This window comes from Panthera uncia, chromosome F1 (genome assembly GCF_023721935.1).
Source record: "Panthera uncia isolate 11264 chromosome F1, Puncia_PCG_1.0, whole genome shotgun sequence".
Taxonomy (NCBI): Eukaryota; Metazoa; Chordata; class Mammalia; order Carnivora; family Felidae; genus Panthera; species Panthera uncia.
This window is the reverse complement of record NC_064813.1, coordinates 37,952,643-37,977,428: the sequence shown is the minus strand read 5'-3', so window position 1 is coordinate 37,977,428 and position 24,786 is coordinate 37,952,643. Positions and strand designations below refer to the sequence as shown.

The following is a 24,786-nucleotide window of genomic DNA, read 5'->3' as shown; positions in this document are numbered from 1 at the left end:
CATGGCAGATTTCTAAGCCCTTTCTTTGCTCTGCAGGGCACCAACTGTGCTTGTGTAAATTTTACACAACGTAGTCATGTTGACTTGTTTAGCTCTCTCTTTTCATAGTGGTGTTTCTCACTCCAGACTATTTCACCTTCCTGCGACATCAGGATGGGCGGGAGGAGGCCGCTTCGTCTGAGAAGGTAATACACGGACCGCACAGTTGCATATCACACAGTGGAGGAGAATATGCTTTTAAGCGGTAATCTCCCCTTTTCAGAACACCAGCCGCTCTGTGTTTATTGGGGAGCTTTTCTTTGGTGGTGTTTTAATGGCTTGTTTGTCAGACATATTGCATATTAAACAAGCAAAGCCTGCGTTCTCTTAGGATCGCGGTGCTCTTTATTCTCTCCTCCATATTGAAAATCATTCCTGTCAGCCTGTGGTCTCCAAGCTGCCTGGAAGAACTTTGGCATAGTTTTCCTAACCTTTCAAACAGTAAAAGCAAAACTCTCCTTTGATAAAAAAAGCCGGAGGACTTTGGCATGAAGCCATTAAGGATGCAGGCGACCCGGCTGCGATCTGACAGAATATTCCACAAAACACTCAAAAGTTCTCTTTCAGGTCCCCAGAGTGGGCCGAGGCACTTTGCTTGTACTTAACATATATCAACTGTCACCCGGCGGCAGTCAGTGTTGAACCGAACACAATGGAACATCCAGATGGTCTAAACAAAGCGAACAAATGTTCACCGCTATTAAAAGCTGTTTACATCAACTTCCAGGATTTCATGTAGTGAAGTTTATATTGTGTCACTGCAGAGGTGCTCGGCTCTGTCCTCAGCGAAGACCAGCCTTTTAGAAACGCCTGTTGCTTGTGCTGTCTGCATCTAGTGGAAAGTGAAGCCGGAGAGTATGAGAGGAAATTGAATATTGTCAAATTAGTCGTGCAATTTCAGACATTTTCAGTGACTTGCCCCCACGTCTGTTTTATTGATCTGTTGCAGCCTCGGCCCCAGACCCAATAAACACAAAGCAGACCCTCTTCTCTGGTGGGTGTGTGTCATGGGTGGACGGACGGGTGCCTGCTATCTGCCTCTGCAGACAGGGCCTCTGAGCCTTGTTGGCTCCTCAGTGGGGATGTTTACGCAGTGAATGGTTTTGTTTTCTTCCTCTGAGATGCTGTGATATCAGGTCCTGTCTTATTGGGGATTAATATACATGAGTGATAAACCTACGTTTTTCTGTCTTCTTCCTGTGACCTCTTTATGGCATCCCCTTTACAAATTCCTGACACACTGCGCACGTTGTTAACAATTTGTTGTGTTGCCGTTAATAACAGTACTAATGTGAAGCACGTCCAGTTTATTTCTTGTGAAAGAAGAATCTAGAAAAAGTGTCCCCGCATTTAGGTTTGGTAATCACTACCAATTTCTGTCATAGCATACCTAAAAAAATGAGCAAATGCTAAAAAAAAAACACTGTTTATTAATTTGCCTTAAAACTCAAAGTATAGCAACAACAGAAAAGACCTTCACAAGGAGAAGCTCCATGATTAATTTACATCATTAGTTTTATAGAAGTAGATCATTTTTACCACAATTTTATACCATGTTTGGGTTCAACTTCATACATTTAGAAAATAATTAAACATCATTTGTTGTGTCATCTCTAAATTACCATGCATCAAGTGTTCTGATGTATTTTCAAAGATGGGTGAGCTCATAAATGATTAAACTCAAGTGGTTAAGAAAATATGACTTGTTGGCCTATTTCCTTCAGAAATGAAGAGCAAGATGGGTATCCAACGATGTCATATGCCATGACACAGAACAGAATTTTACTGATGGCCTGTAACATCCTCAAAGAAGGGTTGATATGGGGCCATTATAAACACAAGAAAGATGGGTTCATCCCTGCTGTACGGCAACACTTTCATCTTCAAAATTGTCCTGGTAAATCGGATCATTTCAATAAATTTGATAAGGAACAGGTTTTGATCTACATTTTTACAGGGTTGTAGACCTCCTTTACACTACCCCATGAAACTCAAAGTTTTTGTTCCCATGTCTAAGTGGAAACAAAATACTGCCCATAAAAAAAGTTAATGTGGGGCGCCTGGGTGGCTCAGTCGGTTGAGTGTCGGACATCGGCTCAGGTCACGATCTTGCAGTCTGTGAGTTCGAGCCCCCTGTCGGGCTCTGTGCTGACAGCTCAGAGCCTGGAGCCTGCTTCAGATTCTGTGTCTCCCTCTCTCTCTCTGCCCCTCCCCCGCTCATGCTCTGTCTCTCTCTCTCTCTCTCTCTCTCTCTCTCTGTCAAAAATAAATAAACATAAAAGAAAACTTTTTAAAAAAGTTACTGTGGAGCAGTATATTTCACATACATGATGACGCAAATACACAAGACACATAAAGGCCCTCCCTAGAGAGCTTGAAGAGTTTGAAACTTCTCAGGGATAACAGTTTCGTTAAATGCTATGTCAAGAAGGCAGCATGAAAACAATGAAAAACGTCATCTGGGCCTCTATAATTTGGATTATGAAGATAATTTTCTTGGCTCTGGGTATGTAATGGTATTTCTCGTAGATGTCTGGGAGGGACTGGATAGGATTTTGAAAAATATGGATCCTACAGACTGAAAATGAACTAATAAAACAGGCGCTTCAGCTTCGCCAAGGGTCAAGCGCTATGCCCACCTTCAACAGGCCATTCCAGGCCTGCCTGTCCGCGCAAAGGCAAGTGGCTTCGTTTCCTGTTTATGCCTGTGCAGAGTTCCACATCCGGGAGCTCGCCTCCAGCGGCAGGTTTTTCCGCACACCCCAGGAGATCTTTTCCTTAAAATGGCTCATTATTTATCATTTAAGTAAGCCATTGGAATTCTGTTAATTCCTGTTTTACTTAGCACATGCCAAATGCTATCATTATCCAGGAGAAGGTAATGTTAACTTATAACTGTTACCAGAGTACTAATTAAGTGACCTTTGCAAAACAAACCTGGTCAGGGAGTCCATGGAACAGAGAAGATGGATGCCAAGTTTATTACCTTCCAGGCCTTTGGGTATAAAGCCTGAGGTCAACAACACCTAGAACCTGCCTAGTTATTTGAAGAAGTTCTAGCACTTCATCTTGACTAAATTGGTAAAAATTTGGAGATCTCTTTAGCTTCAGCCAAATACTGAATTAGCTGAAGCTTAGCTCATATCATCCTCCTTGTTTTTGCTTCCTTCTACCTCCTACATATCCCGATTCTTTACCATCACCCTCCCCCCCTTATCAGCACTTCTAGTGTTTGGATAAACTAGTTCACACTCTGGTATAAACAACAGTTTGCTTAATCGTCGTCCTTTCCTAAGGCTATTTGTATTTTAAAATAAGATAAAATTCTGAGCTAAAGAATAAGACTCTGGAATTTTAGGTTTCAGGTAACTTGGTGAGAGAGATCTTTCTGGAGGCACCCAGAAACTTCCCAGTGCCCCTATAATCATATCAATTAAAACATTGTTTCTCCAAAGCCAGACCTATATTGTATTCACTTGTATTTATTAGATAGCGTGGTATACTTTTTTAAAAAATTCAAATTTAGATACAAAGTTTAGACTCACGTACTAAGAAGTCTATTTTTTTCCTCCATAAATCTGGTGACCTTATTTCCTAATTCTGTCGCAACAAAAAGGACATCTTATTTTCATTTTCTTCTTATTCCTACTAAAATATACTATCCTTTCCAACATTTTTGAATGTCATAAAACCATTTTTATGAATGTTGTATTGTTTTAAATTTTATTGACTTTTGAAAAAGTCCTTGTTATTAAACAAAAACCTTAAATGCTGTCGAGTTTCCAATTTTCCCCTGTTCATTTATGCCTATCAGCAAGCCATAGGTATCCTGAACATCAAATGTCACTCAAGTATTTGGGGAATAAAAGTGATAGCTCTCACTGAAAAGCTGACAAAAATGAACATTCTGGTTGAAGATTGTCACTTATTATCGCTTATTGTTACTTATTTGGATTTTGTAACATTTGCAATATTTATTTGTAGCTTCTGCCTTAATTATTACACTAAGAGGAATAATTTTGCGTTATAGTAATGGATGGAGAAATCTTTCAACACATTGCACTCTGATTTATAAAAGAGCACAAGATTAAAGTTGGGAAGATTGGATTAATCTGACACTAGGTTTCCCTATAACATACCTGATATATGATGTGATAACAGTAAACATGTAATAAAAAGTCAAGGGAGTATATCCAGATGTAATTTCAAAAAAAAAAAAAATACCAAAGACTTCGTGACTTTGTAAAGAATTAAAAATACAACACTCACTTATCTGATTTGGATGAAAACATCCAAATCTAAATACAAGATTCTATAGGATTGGGAAGCTTTTAGTTGTAATATTATCATACTTTATCGTTGATTTTACTGGGCCTTGGGAACATAGTAATCAAAATCTTAAGATCTGTAAGGGGTCTTCTAGTTCTGACATTGTATGATTTGGTTACTTTCTCAAATTTCTTTCATCTTATCTTTACAAATACATCGTCTTTTTTCACGTGTCCTTATTGTACCAAGGTTTCCTCACTATCTGCAGCTTGGAACTTTTTATATTTAGAATACTGAACAATACTGCCTACCTATGCTCCTCTTTTTTTTTTTTTTTTTTTTTTTGTGTGTGTGTGTCTTAACAAAAATTTTCATGAATTGTTTTAGTTCTGTGTTATATGGCTAATTGATTAAAAGGCAGTAAAAATTCAGTCTCCAAGCAAGTACTTCACAATCAGCCATATTTATAAACATAGCTTCATAAAAATAGGGCATGATATTCTGTTGGCCATAGAATGACTAAACACTTAAATCCTTGGAGAATCATGTTCATGTTGTGTGACGCATCAGCACACATGTTTGATCTATCACTGGAAGAACATCCCATTTAAGACTTTTCCCCATGGTAATCAAGGTTAAAGTCAGAGAAAAATTATATTCCCTTCAGTGGGTACATCAAGATGAGCTGAATAGTTTTAGAAGACTAGCCTACTGGATCAATTCTTTTCTATGATAATATCATTTTAACTAAATTTGACTTTCCTGATTCACTGCCAAGATGTTTGTTGACTCTTTTCTTGAGAAAATCTTGACTTCTAATAACTTTTGCATGGAGCCAGGAGTCTACTATTTCTTTTATTATTATACATTCCCTTTTTTCAAATGCTTGTGATGAAGATTGTTATAAGATTTAGTTGGTTCAGTACTCACAGTTTCAACAGACTTTTAGTAAGTTATTAATGCATTAGAAGCCGTAACATAATTTTAGTATTCAGAGGTCAATTCTTAAGGATGGTCAATTCTCCTATTCTTGCTGATAACATTGGGCACTCTTTGTCCTTGAACAGCTACAAATATAACAAATTCATTCAGTCTACAAATGTTCATTAGACCTACTAAGTGCTATTCACTAGGGACGTGGTGGAGTAAGTCACACTGTAGGAAACTTAGTGTTTAATAGGGGAGGCAACAAACATTCACATTATAGTGTGAAAAGCAAGATGAGCAAGGAAGGGCTGGTTTTTAATATCTGGAAAAGTCGGGGAGAAAGTGAAACTTGGCTGAGTCGTAGGGTATGAATAGGAGTTAGTCATCTGAATGTGCACAATATGGAATGAAAGCTGTGGAGGCAACAGCTTATAAAATGCTATAAAGGTAAGAGGACAATTTAAGGAACTAACCACAGTGCATATGGGAGAGGAGGGAGAAAGGGGTTCAGTCAGCATGGCAGGGGTTGGACTGCGAAGGCTGTTGAGGCAAAATGCATAGTTTCTAAAGGGTTTTAGGTGATCATGTGACATGATTAGAAAGGGCAGTTTGACAGTTAAGGACTACACTATGTGGGTTTTAATCCTTTCCTCATCCCTTTGAATGCCTCAGTTTTCCTGTCCGGGAGTAACTCTGACTCAAAAGGTTGTCATAAGGATTAAATGAATTAATACATGTAAAGTGCTTTAATAGTTCCTAGCACACATGCTCAATAAATGCTCAGTATTTGTTATTGTGATAACTCTGGATTGGATGGTAACAATCTAGGGCAGGGAAATTAACCACTCTTTGGTGTTAGTCCAGGGAATAAAGGACAAAAGTATGAATTAAGACAGTGACAACAGGGAGGGAAGAGGTATACATTATGGAGGTCTGGAAGGTACAAGCAACAGGATATGGTGACCCACTGGCCAAAGTAGGAATAGGGCAAAAATCTACTGGAAGAGAAGGGTGGGGACAAGGATGGCCTCAGGATTCTGGATAGGTTGTTTGGATTGACAGTGGTGTTAGTCAACTGAGATAGAGAATATAGGAGGAGGAGCTGGTGTTTGTGAGAAGATTGTGAGTTCAATTTATCTTTGAAATGTTGGTGGTATAGCATGAAGTATCCAGAAATATGGGTCTAAACTTAGGAAGAAGTTTCTTGTTAAAGATATCAGTTTGAGCTTATCAGCTTATAGGTAGTAATTGAAGTCACATGCATCAATTGAAATACTTTGGGCTGCAAGTAACTCAGAAATCCAACTCAAAGTGACTCAAAAATCAAAGGAGATTTATTAACTTGGAAAAATGGAAAAGCCCAGAGGAAGGGTGGTGATCAGGCTCATGTGGTGACAGGCTCCAGTCTTATTTCTCAGGCATACTCCAAACTCTGCCTGCTTCCTCATAGTCTTCTCCCCTGACTCATGGCCCATGGCTCCATCAGCTCCAGGCCTCATTCATGGGCACATCCAACGATGTCCAAAAAAAAAGACAGAACATACTGGAAGTGTCTCTCTTAAAAGGAGAAGGCACAGAAGCCTTCCCCAGAACTCTGCAGTCCATTCACTTGAAGAGTTTGGGCCCACGCATGGAGCTTGGGGTGGAGCTGTCACTCTAGAAGCACAGGAGGGAGGGATGGGTACTTGAATGAGAACTGGCATTCTGTTAGAAAACGAACATGACAGGGGCGCCTGGGTGGCTCAGTCGATTAAGCGTCCGAGTTCAGCTCAGGTCACGATCTCACAGTCCGTGAGTTTGAGCCCGCGTCGGGCTCTGTGCTGACAGCTCAGAGCCTGGAGCCTGCTTTGGATTCTGTGTCTCCCTCTCTCTCTGCCCTTCTCCTGCTCATACTCTGTCTCTCCATTGCTCTGTCTCTCTCAAAAATAAACATTATAAAAAAAAAAAAAAAAGAAAACGAACTTGACAGTCAACAAGGCTCACTATGCTATAGAAATAGATGAGTTTCCTCAAAGAGACTAAGAAGGGCTAGGACAAAATCCTGGGGAATAGCTAGACTTCAGGAGTGTTTAGAGAAAGAAGAATCTTGGATTATTTTGAAATGCATCTTAACTTCCATTTGGCTCTGGTTAAACTGAGCAGAATTGTCTTACATGTGACAGAGTAGGTGGAGAAAATTAATCTAGGAAGTAGATCATTGAGAAAAAAGGAATATCACTGTGTACAGAGAATCATGATAACTAGCAGGAAGTCTTTTTAGGTCATGTGCTGATAATAATTAGCATTTACCAAAAAAAAAAAAAAAGTGATAACTAGCATTTACTGAGCTCTTACTCTATGCTGGATTCCATGTCAAGTTCTCATGTAGTCTTTCCAGTGACCTCTGGGAGTCACGTACTCTGATGAGTATCACCATTTACAGGTAAGGAGGCTAAGCTCACTGAGATTAAGTATGTAGCAAGGCTTCATACTCAGTAAGTGGCAGAGGGGGACTTGAACCTAAGTCTGTATGCCATTAATACATGCTCCTAAGCACCACTCCTGAGGTAGGAATGGGCCCATTACTTAGTATCTCTCGCATCATATTAACTCTGAATTCTTCAGAGATTTTGCCTTCAGCCAACTTTAGATCATTTAGTTTAATGACTACCTGTTGGTGGACTTTAGGCATTCTTTTCAGTGCAGCTGTTTCCTCCTCAGAAAGGTTGTGGCCACTCTTAAAATCAAAGGGGAGAGAGAAACCATTGGCAAAAGAAGGATGGTGTGTGAGTTTCAGAGTCTCTTGTCATTTGTTATATTTTCAAATATAACAGAAACCAAACTCAAGTCACCAGATACCAGAATTCTTGAGGGAGACATTTTTGTAAGAGGTCTGTGAATCCATGTTTGACCAGCATTTATTTGGAAAATAAACAAAACCCATGGCCTTGCATATACAGAGTGCTCAAAAAATGGCAGCTGAATAAGGCCATGACTGAAGAGAAGGTTAGAGTCCTGTCATATAGAGTAGCTGGGCCTTATTCTGAAGGTGACTCATGGTGACCCAGAAGGACTTTAGTGGAGAGGACCATGTGGTCAGAGTTTTTTTTAAGGGGAGTGGGAGTAGATCATTATGATGTCAGAGTTTATCATGAATTCCTATGGCCAAGATGGAAGGCTGACAGAACAGTTAGGAAGCTATTTGTGATGGTCCAGAAGAGAGATTTTGTGGGCTCCTGTGTTGGCTGTAAAGATGGAGCTGGGAGTTGAGGGGTGCAGATGGGGGAGAAGTGATGAATTTAAGAGGTAAGAGGATTCTAGGCTGAATCTCGGGTTTTTGGACTGAGTGACTCGGTGACTAGTGGTACACATCGCTGAGATAGCTGTAGAGCAAGAGGATGGTAAGGTCAAGTTTGGGCAAACTGAGTTTGAGGACCCATAGGGCAGCCAGATGGAGGTGTCTTGTAGGTGACTGGATATACAGGCCCAGGGCTCAGGGGAGAGGGCAGGAAAAAAGCACTGTGCATGGTGATTTCTATACAGTGAGTCAGAGTGGGATGAGGAGATCTCTGACACCAGTTCTGACTCAGTTCCTGAACTGGACTTGAGTTTTTCATTTAAACATTTCTGGAACCAGGGCGTCTGGGTGGCTCAGTGAGTTAAGCGTCCAACTCTGGATTTCGGGTCAGGTCACGATCTCACAGTTCGTGAGGTCAAGCCCTGCATTGAGCTTTGCACTGCGAGTGCTTTGGATTCTCTCTCTCCCTCTCTCTCTGCCCCTCCCACGCTCATGCTGTCTCTGTCTCTCACAAAATAAATAAATAAACTTTACCAAAAAAAAAAAAAATCTGGAATCTAATGTGGTGCCGTTTGCAGAGTCAGCAGAGGACAGATTGCATTGCCGGTTGGCAACGTGAGGAAAGACAATCTGGCATTTCTTCAAAACCGTGTATCATGATAACATGGTTATCATGCCCCGTGTAGGAGGTGGTGGCTGAGGACGTTAGGGACATGAGTACCTGAACTCCTAAGCAGGGCATGTCACTGCACCTGGATAGCTTCTATCTCTTCTTGTCTCTTGTCTCTCAAGCTGTTCAGCTGCTTAGTCCTGTTGCCTCCCGGGCTCTCTGTGGTCCAGGGACTGATGCATCATTCTGGGGCAAAGCCAATGAGAACAACAACAAAAAAAGATAAATGATTAAAAACTCACTCTTTTGTGTTCCTTCCAGGCTTGTTTTCAAATGGTTGCAATCCTTAAAATGCCATATTTTGGAAAAATATAAGAATCTCCTATTTATGGCACCTTAGCTTATAAAATGAGAACTTGTAGCTCCAATCTCTCTCATCAGATTTGGGGATAAAGAGACTTCTCCACTCACCACTGACAGCTGTGTGAGGAACAGCCCCATGATATGATGGAGCTCCATTGATTTTTCATAAAAGTTTAATAAGATGATACAGGTCAAAAGCTTTGCAAAGTTTGCTATAAATTTTAGTGAGGAACTGAGCAAGATGTAATTGGATAAGAAAATAGGAATGAAACTTGTATCGTGCAGCAGAGGTAATGGGAGAATAATGAGAATGAGGTCCCTCTTTCCTGTCACTGAGGAGTGAGTATATTCTGTTACCAGTCAGTTATTTAAATGTCATTTAAGTTGATCAGGTACATTTGTAGGAATGCAGGTAAGATAGGACAATCAGTACGCTTTGCATAGGCCTCCGTTTCCAGGTAGCGTTTTGGGTTAGGTTGTTTAATACCAAAATAAAGGAGAGTGTAGATTATCTTTTTTTGAAAACCAGCTGCTCAGTTTCCCGTAATTTATGTGTTATTGATTTACTTTAAATTTTCTAAATGAATGCAAATTTATTTCATTTTTATGTGAGACAGTGTCTTTTTCTTAAAAGATGACTCTGCTTTTCACTTTCATAATATATTTTAATTTAAGATTTTCAAGGTCTATTTTCTTTCGGTAGCATTGGAAATGATACCAAGTCTAACACTGCTTTATTATTATTATTATTATTATTATTAAGTGATGATCTCTTTAAAGACCTTTGGAGAGTATCTGTCATTGATTTAAATTTTCTTGCTCAACAGTGCACACTCCATGTAATCAATCTGTTTATAATCAATTGAACATCATGGAATATCACACACAAACTAATGATGTTCTTTACAACTGTGTTTCTGAAGAGGTACAGAAACAATAGACTTTAACGTTACAGTTAATTCCATGTGACTTCATTTGCCTTATTAATATCTCAATTGTCAGATGAATTTTCTCTTTCCCTTGTTGATGAAATTTAGGATATAGTTAAATGGATGGCTTTAGAATCTTTTCTCTGATATGCACAAAGCAGCTAGTTCCCATTCTGGTTTAAGAGACCCAAACCTAAATGAGACTGAGAGGGAAAAATGATGTAGGGAAAAATATTTTCAAAAAGCAGCCTTATAATTTAGGATACCAGTAAATTACTAGGAAGTTGTGCAACCGCTATTTAATGGACATGAACTAATTATAGCCCAAGAGTGGTGAGTTTCATCCTGCGGATATACAGTATAATTCCTTTTAGAGAAGCAATGACATGTTGTTAATACCATGCCATATTAGCTTATACACCCAAAATTTCAAAGAGATTTCCTAAAAGGGGGCATTGCAAAGAACCAGCATGTAGCAATCTGAGCCTTGGACTTTGAACTATTCTTTGATAGCTCTTTTGTAAATGAATCCACATAACAAAAAATCCTGAGCCGCAATTCCCTATTCTGTGACATTCGTATCTCTGTAACAACCACTTTTGTTTATTAGTGACAGTAATAATGACAATAGCCAACAATTCTTGAACCTTCACTTATTGCCAAGTGCTTTATCCTTAGTTCATTTAGCCCTGCCAATAATTCTGAGATAACACGTGGAAAAACGGTAGCTCAGAGAGGTTAAGGAACTTGCCCAAGGTCACACAGTTAATAAGTGGAGGAACCTGGTTTCAAGCCTAGGTTGGCCTGTGCAGCATCACTCATCTTAGTCTGGGATGGCTAATTGTGCCATTATTAGTTTGGGGGCTCAGAGCGACGGTGATTTTCCCAGTACCTGGTAGCTCTCAAGGGTGTTGTATGCTTTTGGAAGGATAGAGGCAGCCTTTAAGCTGCCTATCTAAGCTCTATCTAAAGATAGAGCCTTTAAGCTCTAAAGGAAATGTGTTTTGTACTTTTGATCAAAGCTTGTCCTTAGAGCAGGGGTTTTATACCAAAGAGTCTGCTGAGTGCCGCTCCCGGGGCTTAGAACCTGCAGATGGTCCTAGGGTTCCTCAAGTCTCCCGAGTGGGAGACATATTTATTCAGATGTTGGGTTTCTGCCTCATTAGATCCAGGAAATGCTTGGGGGGTGGGGGGGCCCAGTGTCTGAACTTGCTTGTTGATTCTAGACGTGGTGGTAAGACTAAAATCCCTTCGGGTCTTCTAAGAACTCAGCTTCTTGTCTGTAGCCCTTTGTCTCCAAGACCTTCTTGCCTATTCTAGACACTGGTCCTCTTTAGAAGCTGGAATTTATTTCTGAATGCCAACTGAGGCAGACCGTCAGGTGTTTATGTGCTCAGGTACAGGCATGAGATCCTTTCTATAAGGAGCGCTGCCCTGAGAGCGCTGCCCTGAACTGTCACCTGCACCTGTGCTCAGTATCACTTAGAATTGATTTCCTCCTTTCAGAATGTGACACCCTCGTGTCCTCCACGGTGATTCAGGTGTGTAAGGAATACAAAGTGAAAGATGTGAACACCAGTAAGTAGTATATAAACCTACTGTTTTTTCTGGCTGATTTTGAAGCATTTTCTGAATATGTACATGGTGATTTCTGACTAAAAGATAGAACTTTTAGATCTTTTAAACATTTGTTCATTCACCAATTCATTCATTTAAGCATCTACCATGTGTCATGAAGTTTTAGGCTCTGAGGTTAAGACAGATAAGGTCTCCACTCTCACTGGGCTTATATTCTGATGCTGGTGGGGTGGCAAAATAAACAAATACAGAAATAAAATATCAGGCTAATAATATGAGCCATGCAGAGAAATGTAACAGGTGAAACGATATTAAATGCTAGATAGTTCATTTAGCCCGGATGACTCGGGGAGGCCACTCTGAAGAGACGACCTTCAGGCAGAGATATGAATGGCAAGTAGCATCTAACCACATGATCTAGGGAGGGAATTTTAGGCAGGAAAGAGCCAACCCTGTTCAAGGAATGGGGAGAGGGCAATGGACTGGAATGTGGTGGACAAGAGGAAGCAAGTTTGTTTGTTTGTTTGTTTGTTTTAACTTATTTATTTGAGAGAGACAGACACAGTATGAGCAGGAGAAGGGCAGAGAGAGAGGAAGACAGAGAGAATCCCAAGCCAGCTCTGAGCTGCCATCACAGAGCCCGACATGGGGCTCAAACTCATGAAACTGTGAGATCATGACCTTAGACAAAACCAAGAGCCCGATGCTCAACCGACTGAGCCACCCAGGTGCACCGGCAAATTTTTTTTTTTTAATGCTTATTTTATTTTGAGGGAGAGAGAGAGTGTGTGAGAGACGGAGAGCCAGAGAGAGAAGAGGGAGAGAGAATCCCAAGCAGGCTTCCCGCTGTCATCACAGAGCCCAACACGGGGCTCTATCCCACAGACTGTGAGATCATGGCCTGAGCTGAAATCAAGCGTCTGACACTTAACCTACTAAGCCACCCAGGTGCCCTGAGAGGAAGCAGGTTTTAATCGACACTTAGTTTTCTGTGCGGGACTATAGCCTCACCACTCTTCCTTGTTAGACACTTAACGTCACTTTCACTTACTCCTTCCACAAGGATATAGTGAGTACGTCTGCTGTGTGCCAAGCACTGTTAGTACTAGGTGTCTAATGATGAAGAAGATGGAGTCCCTGTCCCCTGGGAACCTCGGTCTTGGGAGGGGGCTTGAAGAGGAAGCGGACATTCACAACACAGTGTGATCGGTGATGGGTTCAGGAGAAGTGCAGTGGGCTGCGGAGACAGACAGGAAAAGCATCTATCCTAATAAAGGGCTAGGCCATCAGAGGAGCTTCATGGGGTAAATGAAGCCTAGTGTGGGACTCCGGGCACAAGGAGTGACTGGCCAGGCAAAGGGTGGAAAGAGGGTGTTGTAGGTGGAGGGATTCACTAAGTAAGGGTTCGGAGTCGCAGGAGAACGGGGCTCGTTTGGGGATTGCACGGTACAGTCTGGATAGAGCAAATAACGAGGGCGGGGAGTGAGTTTTGCAAGACCTGCCAATTGTACCCGATAAAGCAATGCATGGGTACATCTTTAAAAATTGAGATATAACTGACATATAACGTATTAGCTTCAACGGCTTGACATTTGTATATATCACAAAATGATCAATGCCGAAAGTCTAGTTACCATACATGAATGCACAAATACATTTTTTAATTTCAGAAACACGATAATATAATGAGATGAAAGATCAAAGACATAAAGAAGAAAGAAACAGTATTTGTGGTTTTCAGGGAAGAACTTTATAAAAAAAATTTTTAATGTTTATTTTTGAGAGAGAGAAAGAGAGAGAGAGAGAGAGCGTGTGAACAGGGGAGGGGCAGAGAGAGAGGGAGACACAGAATCCAAAGCAGACACCAGGCTCTGAGCTGTCAACGCAGAGCCCAACACAGGGCTTGAACCCACAAACTGTGAGATCATGACCTGAGCCGAAGTCAGACGCTCAACTGACTGAGCCACCCAGGCGCCCCTTATTCTGCGGGCACTCTTGTATCCAAAAAACAATTTTTAGAAGTTCAAATTCCATTTACAGTAGAACTCAAGATTCAGAAAGGAGGGTCTGCTTTAGTCTCTTGCTTGATCCTGGCATTTACTTTTGCAGACACCCCAGGTAAAGCATGTGTCACTTGTTTTCAGTAACTGATACAAGCACTTTTATAAACAAGTTATCTTGGTAACAAAGGATATAACAGCAGCAGGAAGGAAGGTCAAGAAGAGACTAGCATTACTGGGGGAAACATATAATGCCTGACCACTTTTTTTTTTTTCCTGGGGAGAAGTGTTTTGCCTCAGAAAAGTGTCACGTGGCTATTACTTTGTTCTAGCATACGCACTGAAGCTGGGATTTCGGAAGTACAGAGTTCCATTGTTTGTATCTGTCCAACACACGATCATTGGAAAGTGAGAAAGGAAAGGAATCTGTTCCTTGTATGTGAAGCAGAAATGCTACATCCTGACCCTGACGGGAAGCTTAGTTTCTGTGTTGTTCTTGTCAAGCATTTGAATGCATTTGAAAACTCCAGAGCAAGAAGGCATGCGTTCAGTGTGCTTAATAGAATTAGATTCAGGGAAACCAGTTCATTGTGTGTTCCTCCTAGACTGGTAGACCATAACCTTCTAGTAATCTATGAAATATTGTCGTTGAGTAGCAGGCAGAATCTTTTCCAAGATGACATCTCATAAGGACGTGTTTTAAGCATTTGAAAGATGAATGCTTTGAATCGAATGTGCCTTTCCTTATATCACAAAAATTCGGTTGATTCTCAAGAGCTCTCTGGAAGGTTTGGGGAAAGGTTTGAAGAATTAAGGAAGAGTAGTCTTTGGATGAGTGTGAGCAAGTTGTGTATGTATGTGTTAATACATACACAATTATTAATGAGCAACTTTTGCTTACCTGAGACAATTATTAATTTGTGTATGTATGAAAAGACAAGACTTCTCAGGAGGCTGTATAATAATATCTCTTTCTTTTTTTTTTAATTTTTTGAATGTTTATTTATTTTTGAGAGAAAGAGAGACAGAGTGTGAGTGGGTGAAGGGCAGAGAGGGAGACACAGAATCTGAAGCAGGCTCCAGGTTCTGAATTGTCAGCACAGAGCCCTATGTGAGGCTCAAGCTCACGGATTGTGAGAGAGAGAGAGAAAGAAAGAGAGAGACAGAAAAAGCACAAGCGGGGGGAAGGTCAGTGAAAGAGAGAGAGACACAATCCGAAGCAGGCCCCAGGCTTCAAGCTGTCAGCACAGAGCCTGACGCGGGGCTCGAACTCATGAACTGTGAGATTATGACATGAGCGAAGTCAGACGCTTAACCAACTGAGCCACCCAGGCACCCCAATATCTGTTTCTCAATAAGAATTCTGATAAGGTCATCGATTTCTATATATTTTTTTGAAGAATCCAGACAAAAATTACCAAGTATTTTGTGGCTGTTATTTGTGTGTGTGTTTCAAACTATTCTTTATGGCAGAGAAACTGCATCTCTCTCTCTATATATATATCTTCATATCTCTGACTATATATAAAAATAATACTGTGCCAATTCAACTTAAAATGATTATTGTATAATGGTGAAAGGAGGAGAGACACTAAAGTTTTATTTTGTACCCTGATTAAAGGACTTGCAACAGGGCTTCCTTCCTCTTTGCAAATAACCGACAGATTGTCCCTAAAGTCAGGGAACAGGCAAATATTCATAATGGCATTGAAAATATCTTTACAAAGGATCGCATAATACCTTTTCCACCTTTCTGGAACTTTGTATTAGTGAGCTGCTTTGTGGAAGGTGCTTTGCAAGAGAAGCCCATAGCATGTGGCAAGGTTGATCCTCTGTCCCAAAAGCTCTGCTCTCACACCCTCCCCACCACTCCCAACCCCCCCTCCCCTCCCCCCACCCCGGCCCTGCCCTGCCCAGAGGAGATTCGCACATCCTCAAAGGGCACTCTTTCTGAAGTTGAAGTTATTTCCTATCTTCGAAAGGGCAAGCGACAATACAAAGTAGCAAATGACAAAAGCTCAAAAGGATAGTCAGTATCAGGAGAAATCACCACAGGCTGGAGGAAGTCAGGAAGGCTTCCTGGAGGAGGTGGGCCGGGGACTTAGCTTTTAAAGGAGCAGCAGGACTTGGGCCAAATGCACAAGATGAAGGGGGACCATTCTGGGCAGAGGAAGACTTCTACCCCTATCTGAGTGCCACAGAATGTAATAACGAAACTCTCCCAAAGTGCCCTGGGAAGTGCGGCACCACTCAGCACTTCATGTGCCTGATTTGTAAAACCGGGGATCAGACTCTAACCTCGGAGGCCTCCAGTGGCTCTGTGGTTAATTGTGGTTTATAAGCATCCAGGCTCCCTTTCTCTAGAACAAACTACAAAAACATTTGTTCTAATATTTGTTCAGCACAATCTTATCACAAATCTCACATTTCTGAGTGGCGGATCTCGGTCATTCTTCCCTTTTCCGGTGTGAATCTTCTTGTCTCTCCTCCGGGCTTTTTCTTTCTCTATCTGCTGATTGAGACTAAACTGATCATTTAGCACATGGCAGGAAGCGGCGGGTGCTGAATCATCATTTCTTGCCTAATCTATTCTCACGCAGCTGGCTCCCTTGCAGTCCTTCAGCCTAGATGAAGAGAGAAAGAGGGAGAGAGAATTCAATTCCCAAGTCAGGCACTTGAAATGAGAAAAGGCCTTCCTGCCCTAAGAGGTGTTCAGAGGGGTCCGGCATGACAGATTTCAGCCAATGCTGTGAAAAAGGCAAGAGCCACCCCTGTGCAGAAATGGGCACCGTGGCAGATGCTTCACTGGATGCTTCTAGATTTCACAACATGCCAAACACTGAGAGTATAGGAGTATATTTGAGAAATTTCAGAAATACGTGGCCACATCTGCCCAGAGCTGTGTTACCCTTCCCTGAATGACATTGATTCTGGAATTTCTTACAAACTGAATTTTAAAAGTTGAATTCAAAGGGCTGTGGTTATTGGAACATCAGGGTCTACTTAGGAAAGTCTGCTTTGGGGTCAGCTCTTTGGTTCCAATGTCTTGTTCTCCCACTGTGTGTGTGTGTGTGTGTGTGTGTGTGTGTGTGGTGTGTTCACATACTAAGTTCATGTTTACTTTTCAGACCAATCCCAAGTGAGCGGAACTCTTGTTAATAACTGAGATCTGCCATGGGGCTCTGGATTAAAAGATTTTCTTGCCATTGTTGGGATTGTTGTGATTGTTGCAATTGGCACACTTATACGACTGTGGTTTCTTTGCCAATCTCATTGTACTAAAAACAGTGAAGACTGGTGAGGCTGCCAGGTGGAAGATTTGAGATTTAGATTTCAATCCCTCTGACATGTTGTAGCTCTACACCTTATACACACACACACACACACACACACACACACACCGAGAAGGAGAAGGCAGAGATGCGGGCAGATCAGACATCGTGTTAAATACAGGGGACTTGCCCATAAGCTTTCTGAGGGACAACAAAGTGCCCAGGGCCGCCCAGATCCAGTCTAGGATTCTTTCGAAAATTGGGTAGAAAATGCTTGAACGACCATTGGAAAAACAACCACCCTACAAGTGTGCAATTGTAACATTAAACTGGAGCTTCTTGGAAAGCTTACAGAATCATACGTTCTGCAATGATATTATTTTTCATGAGATTTGGATAAGGCGTTTTAAAATTAACTTAGAAGCAAGGCATATAGTAAGTAGGGGAAGAAGGGTGACCCAGGAAACATCTCAAGGTTTATCAGGAGAACCTGCATCCTTGTGTTTCCTTTGAACACTTATTTTATTGTGGAAACTTAAAAAATCGTATTTACTGAGAATAAGTTTAAAAAATACAAAACTTATCTTGATCTTTCTAGCTGTTGCTATGGTTTTGAGTAATACATCATTAAAGCCATGGCACTCCAATGATGTATTAAAGTAATATATCATAACAATGCCACGGCTTTGATGATATATTAATGTAATACATCGTTAAGGCGCCATTGGCCCCATGATGTATTACTCAAAACACTACCAATTGGTTAGATCAACACACAGGGACCTGTGTGTTAGGGACAGGAGAATGGCAAATGATTTTGGACCAAAACACAATTGAACTTCTCAGAGATGTCTCACCTACAAAAGCAGTTCTGTAAGATTGGATAGGCTTCAAAGGCTCACTCAAGAGTGGTGGGGTTGAATTGCAAGTGAAGGGCAACAAAGACATCTGCTCTGACTACATAAGAAACCTGTGCCTGGGGCCAAGTTTTCACGTGGGGCAAGAGGAACATGCCTATGTTTTGCCTAGCAACAAGCCGTGTGCTTTAGTTGCATAATCTCATTTCATCCCCACCGAAATGCTATAAGATATTATTAACTTGATTGTAGAGATCAGGAAACTGAGGTTAGAGAAGTAAAGTGAGGTCACATAGCTGGTGGGTGGTTGAGCCAGGATATCTGCTTAACTCTAGGGCTGAGTTGGGTGGGTTCTTTCTCATTTTGTGCCCTCAGTTTAAGGCAGTTATTTTTTTTTTTCTATTTCTAAAGGTAAATTGGAGAATGAGCTCTCTTCCCTTCTTCCCCTTTCACCATCGTCACCTCCTCACCTCCCTCCCACCCCCCACCAGTCTATACAATTTCAAGAGAAGGCATTTGGAAAGCAGATCTGGAAAGCTTGGGCAATGCTAGATATGCATTTGGCAGCTATCTTTATTATCAAGGTCCTGCCAAATGTCTGATCCATGGTTGAGGGAGGAATGGCCCCTGGGAGGGCGGTGCCAGTGACCGAAAGCTTGACCGTGCCCCTTCGTTCTTCTCAACAGCTTCCTCCCAGCTTCCAGGCTTCCACTCTTGCTCCCACTACACATCCGTCCTTTACACAGTAGCCAGAGCGATCATTTAAAAACGCAATCCTATCATGTCACCATTTTCCTTAGCTCTCTTCAGAGTCTTTCCACGACTCCTAGAATAAAATCTGACCTCATGACGCTGGTCTCCAAAACCCTGACTCTTGTGGGGCTGCACTGATTTCTCTCCTTGAATGGGGTTGGTGCTACCTTAGAGTTTGGCATGAATTGATGACCTTAACTAGCTTCTGGTTGCTGCTTCTTCCTTGTCAGGTGCCACTTTAGATGCTACCTTCTCAGAGACGCTGTCCCAGATCGCTTGGTCACCCTTTACATTTCCCTGCTGTTCATGTCTTATCAAACCCCAATGTTTGATTGTTTACTTATCTGTTTATTGTCTCCCTCCTAGAGACCCCCAGTGGAGAAAGTCTGGACCTTGTCTCTTGTGTTCCTGGCTGTATCCCCAGAGCTTCGGACAGAGCTTGGCACACAAATAGTGTTCCATAACAATGACTAAAACCAAAGACTGTATGATTATTCATTGATTGACCAATAGTGAAAGCAACTATTGGGTGAGAAAGTTCAAAGATGAGTTTGCTTGCAGTGGGCAATTTTGTGAATAGTAAGGAGTCCAGGGTGGGGATGGCTCAGGGTGTTCTAGATTTTTTCTTTTCTTTGAGACAATAAGGAATTGTTTAAATAATAAGAACATATATGCTCTTCTTGTGTTCTCACCACCTCTGCCCATCATTCTCAGCACATATGTTATCTTTTAAGGAAAATAATGCAATTGAATTTAGGCCTGCCTGATTCTAAGTCCCCTGTATTCAGGTGGGTGATTGCTCAGGTAGAGGTGACGTAAGGAAAAACCGACAGCAGAGAGCAAGGGCCACTCTGCCAGTGAGGGAAAGAGCAGTGGGTTCAAGAGAAGGTATGTAGAGACCCCAGGGAAGCATGCCTTTGAACTATTGTAGCACTTTTTCAATAACCTGAATACGAAATCAAGACACAATTGCCAACAGTTCTTCCTTGCAGTCCGCCACAGACAGCATTTCATCATTACCCTTGGTTGCAAAGTTTTTCCAGCAATTATTGGTAATATACGACCAGAGTCCACGGGGTTGCCAACAAGGCCAAGTATGGCCTTGCATAAAAGTCATGGCGCAATAGGAACAGCTGAGTAAAGTAAGCCAGTGGTATTTTTCTTTCGGGGTTTCCAATTCCTTCCTTGTGCACCTGCCTTTGAATGTATTCAGACCAAAAAGTCTAACACTGAACCACAACGCCTGCAGCTTCTGTGGTCCCCAGGAGCCCTGCAAGTCTTGACAGCCAGACACAGTCAGGGGCGTTGCTATAAGCCGTAGTTGCTACGGGTCACAGCAGCCTGTCACTCTGCGGGTGAAGTGATGGGAGGAGTGTTCAGAACTCACAGATGCCTCTTTGCCATTCTCTTTGATCTGTGCACACTGCCTGCGAGATGCCTTGTCATCACTGTCACTTTCTGTTTCAGGCCTTGTTGATGGGTCTGAGTCTGCGGTAGGTGGGGGCAAAGGAGAGCAGTGTTTCCTTAGGGTGGGCCCCAGGCAGAGCCCCCAAATTTCCCAAGACTTATGAGTGCTTGGAGGATTGGGGCTGGCAGAGGAAGTGCAGAGTGAGAGAGGGAGTAGCTAGCGTAGGGCGCCCCGAGCCACACTGATTCTGGTCTCCATGAACCAATGTGGTGGGCAGCATGTCACCGAGCTCCTGGCCACAAAGTCAGGCGTGTGATCTGACACTTGTAAGGACACAAACGTGGACCTCTTCCACATTGTGCACCTGCCTTTGAATGGTTAGAAAAGTCTAACCAAAAGTTAGACTGTTTGGTCTGATATTTCCTCCTCCAGCTGCGTTTCTGGCATGGCTATGCTTGCCAATGGGTTAGAAATTCACATTGAGGGGCGCCTGGGTGGCGCAGTCGGTTAAGCGTCCGACTTCAGCCAGGTCACGATCTCGCGGTCTGTGAGTTCGAGCCCCGCGTCAGGCTCTGGGCTGATGGCTCGGAGCCTGGAGCCTGTTTCCGATTCTGTGTCTCCCTCTCTCTCTGCCCCTCCCCCGTTCATGCTCTGTCTCTCTCTGTCCCAAAAATAAATAAAAAACGTTGAAAAAAAAAATTAAAAAAAAAAAAAAAAGAAATTCACATTGAGTGATGGACATACTGAATATGCTGTTTCAGATGTGATGGGAGTGATGTGCACCTAGTTACAGAATTTCCATGTCTTGTACAGCAGACCCTTTTCTCCTAAGAGACGGGTTCGTGAGTGGTGACCACCGAAATGTATACCTGGAACCATATTTGCAGCATGTCTAAAAAAAAGATGTTAGGGACACCTGGGTAGCTCAGTTGGTCAAGCATCTAACTTCGGCTCAGGTCATGATCTCGCGGTTCATGAGTTTGAACCCCACATTGGGCTCTGTGCTGACAGCTCAGAGCCTGGAGCTCTGTGTCTTCCTCTCTCTTTGCCCCTCTCTTGCTCGTGCTCTGTCTCTGTCTATCTCTCAAGAATAAATAAAACATTTAAAAAATAAGTAAATAATTAAAAAAAGATGTTGAACAGCTCTTAGAACTAAGGGGGAAAAAAAGAAACCTTGGGACAACAAGCCATTTTTACCTATTTAAGTTTCTGAAAATTACTGCTGACGCCATTTAAGAATTTCTTAACAATTTTTTAAAATGAAGAACATGAGAAACGAAAGGAAAAAAATAAATGGGACTGATCACTTAGAAGATTTCTTTCATCCTTAGAATGGTTGCCCTATTCTAGTAAATATAAAAAAATCAAGTGTTAGAATAACAGATTTTAGTAAGACTAAATTGATAGAGCTCAAATCAGCGCAAGGAAGAATGGAATTTCTTAGCACATGGAAAGTCTAAGATAACAGAAAAGTAATTGAAAAGGCTTCTGAATGGTTGGCCCAGGTGCTCGATGCCCACGGGAACTTGTCTCTCATCATGTAAGGTAAGATCTGATTTCCTCTGTTTTTGTTTCATTTTCAGGCAAATCTCTACCCAAGTGGTGGCAGCAATGGCCACAGCAGTTATAGACATTTGTTCCAGTATCTCTGCACTCAGACAGGGAAGGGGCACCTCTCCAGGAAATCTAGCAGAAGTTCTGGGAGCTGCTGTCATTGCCCATCCTTGGCCCACTGAAGCAATCATGACAGTTCTGTGTGCTTTCGCCAGGCCAAGGTCAATGCCCACACTTGGAACTGGAGAAGAAGATTCGGTTCCCCAACGTGAAACCTATGAACTGAGGGGTGGAGGAGAGTGGTATCCCCTCTACACCCTGCCAAATTAAGTCCTGTTACTGAAAGAAGGGGGGAAAGGATACTGGGCAGGCAAAAACAATTGTTCACCAGAGTCCTTGTGTCCATACAGTCCTGTAATCTCTACACCTGCAGTCAAGGTCCAGATGGGACACTGGGCACCATTCCCCAGCCATCAGGCTATATACTGTCCTGTGACATTCCTTCCCCGTAGTTTCTCAAGGCTGTTTCTTATTTTAGGTAGGTTTTTTTTTTTAATTTTTATTTGTTTTGAGAGGGAGAAAAACGGAATACATGCACACAAGTGAGGATGGGGCAGAGGGAGAGGGAGAGAGAGAATTACAAGCAGCCTCTATGCTGTCAGCACAGAGCCTCATGTGGGCCTTGATCTCACAAATCATGAGATCATGATCGGAGCCAGAATCAAGAGTCGGTGGCTTAACCGACTGAGCCACCCCGGCAACCAGGTTTTTTTTTTTTTTTAATTATAAATGTAAATTATCATGGTAAAAAAAAATTTTAATAGTAATATTATAAAATGGAAGGAAATATCTGTCCCTCACCCACTAACCACCTATCACTAGTCCCTAAGGTGATCAAAACTATATAGCATTCTAGAAAATTTCTCTATTATACAAATACCTAATTTTCCTTTTCTTTATCTTTATTTTGTTGTTTATTTATTTATTTTAGGAGGCGAGGGAGGGGCAGAAATAGAGGGAGAGAGAGAATCCCAAGCAGGCTCTGCACTGTCAGGGCAGAGCTCTAAGCAGAGCTCAAACCCATGAACCGTGACATCATGACCTGAGCCAAAATGAAGAGTCAGACACTTAACAAACTGAGCCACCCAGGCACCCCTTCTTTTCTTTATTTTTAAAGAATTGATATATTATGCATATTGTCCCCCAACTTACTTTTTTACTTAATAATATTCTTAGCGTCTTTCCATTTCAGCACAGACATTTTTTTAGCAGCTGCATAATAGCCCATAAAATGGATGCACTATGATTTATTTAACCATTTTCCTGCTAATGGACATTTATGTTACATTCATGGCTGTATTTCGGCTTTGTCATGAACATTCCTGAGCACGTAGTTTAGTATACTTTTGTGAGTATATCTGTAAGCTAAATTCTTAGAAGTGAAATTGTTGGGGCGCCTGGGTGGCGCAGTCGGTTAAGCATCCGACTTCAGCCAGGTCACGATCTCGCGGTCCGTGGGTTCGAGCCCCGCGTCAGGCTCTGGGCTGATGGCTCGGAGCCTGGAGCCTGTTTCCGATTCTGTGTTTCCCTCTCTCTCTGCCCCTCCCCCGTTCATGCTCTGTCTCTCTCTGTCCCAAAAATAAATTAAAAACGTTGAAAAAAAAAATTAAAAAAAAAAAAAGAAGTGAAATTGTTTGCTCAACGAGTATATGCACGTAACTTTGGATGGATACTGACGAAGTGACCTCTGGGAAGGCTGTACCAATTTACATTCATATCAACAGCACTGAAAATGCCAGTTTCCCGGACACTTGGTCACCAATGGTTATTGAAAAGTTACATCTTGGCTCATCTGACAAATGAAAATGGTATGCCATTGTTTTTATTTGTATCTTAAAATTAAAATTGACACTGAGCATCTTTTAATATTTAGCCATTTCTATTTAATTTCTGTGAATTTAAAATCTGTTCTTTCTACACACATGAAAATATGAGTGGTTAGATTACTTCATGCCGTATTTTCCCATTTTGCGCAGTTGACGTTGGTCCTGTAATATGATACAAGCAGATTTATTATTCATTGAATCCCAGAATGTTGGAGGTGACAAAACTCTTGAGATCACTCCATGATACGTTCTCATTTACAGGTGAAGAAACTGGCTTCTAGGGAAGCAAAATTAATGGTCCAAGATTGGAGAGCGGGTCAGCACCAGAACACATGCTGTCTGAGGTATTACTTAGGGTTTGTATTCTGCTGTGTACTATATCAAGAGGTCGATCATAGAGATTTAAACCACTCATGGTAATCTATTAATATCCTGAAGAGTTTCTTATGACTGTAACCACCAACCCAATGAGCCAGCATCTCCATCCAATTTTTCACTTAATGGTGTATTTTGTCACCATTCAGCAATCCGGAGACTGGCTCTCTGTGCATTGTGCTAAACCTGTTTAAGCGCAGCAGTAAAACTTTCTGCATGTCAGTGGCCAGCTCACGGAATGGGAGCTCCTTATGCTCAGTCAAAGCCAACTCAAGATAAATCGAGTGAGAAAAATCAATAGTCTCACTGCCATTTCTTACAGTTTTCATGAATTGTTTAACATAATGAAATAGTCACAGGAACAAAACATTCTAAAACTCCCTGATGTGTTCTTCTCTTTGTAGAGCTATCCCAAATTCTTCATAAAATTATACCCACTTAATTTCCATCTTGGATTTAGAAATTCATTTTTTTTTTGTATCCCTCATGAGACTTTTAAATAATGACCAAAAGCTGAGTTTATCATTAGGAGAATTTTAAGAAGAGATTTGTTCTGTCACAGACTTTAACCCAAGGAACCCTAAGGACATGGGTCCCAGCCTTCACTATTCCCACTATACCACCGTAGGGTTTTTCCCAGGATGAAGAAATAAAAATTTTGATTATCCTTATAATTTAGATACATCTTG

The 24,786-nt window shown here is 41.7% G+C and overlaps 1 long non-coding RNA gene across 1 annotated transcript; it reads left to right on the top strand.

Annotated features, from left to right (window-relative positions):
• The first annotated feature begins 8,095 nt into the window (after positions 1 to 8,095).
• Positions 8,096 to 23,522, top strand: LOC125925926 (uncharacterized). Its single transcript, XR_007458939.1, has 3 exons — positions 8,096 to 8,520; positions 11,921 to 11,992; positions 21,866 to 23,522. It is a non-coding gene; the product is annotated as an uncharacterized LOC125925926 (long non-coding RNA).
• Positions 23,523 to 24,786: the final 1,264 nt, after the last annotated feature.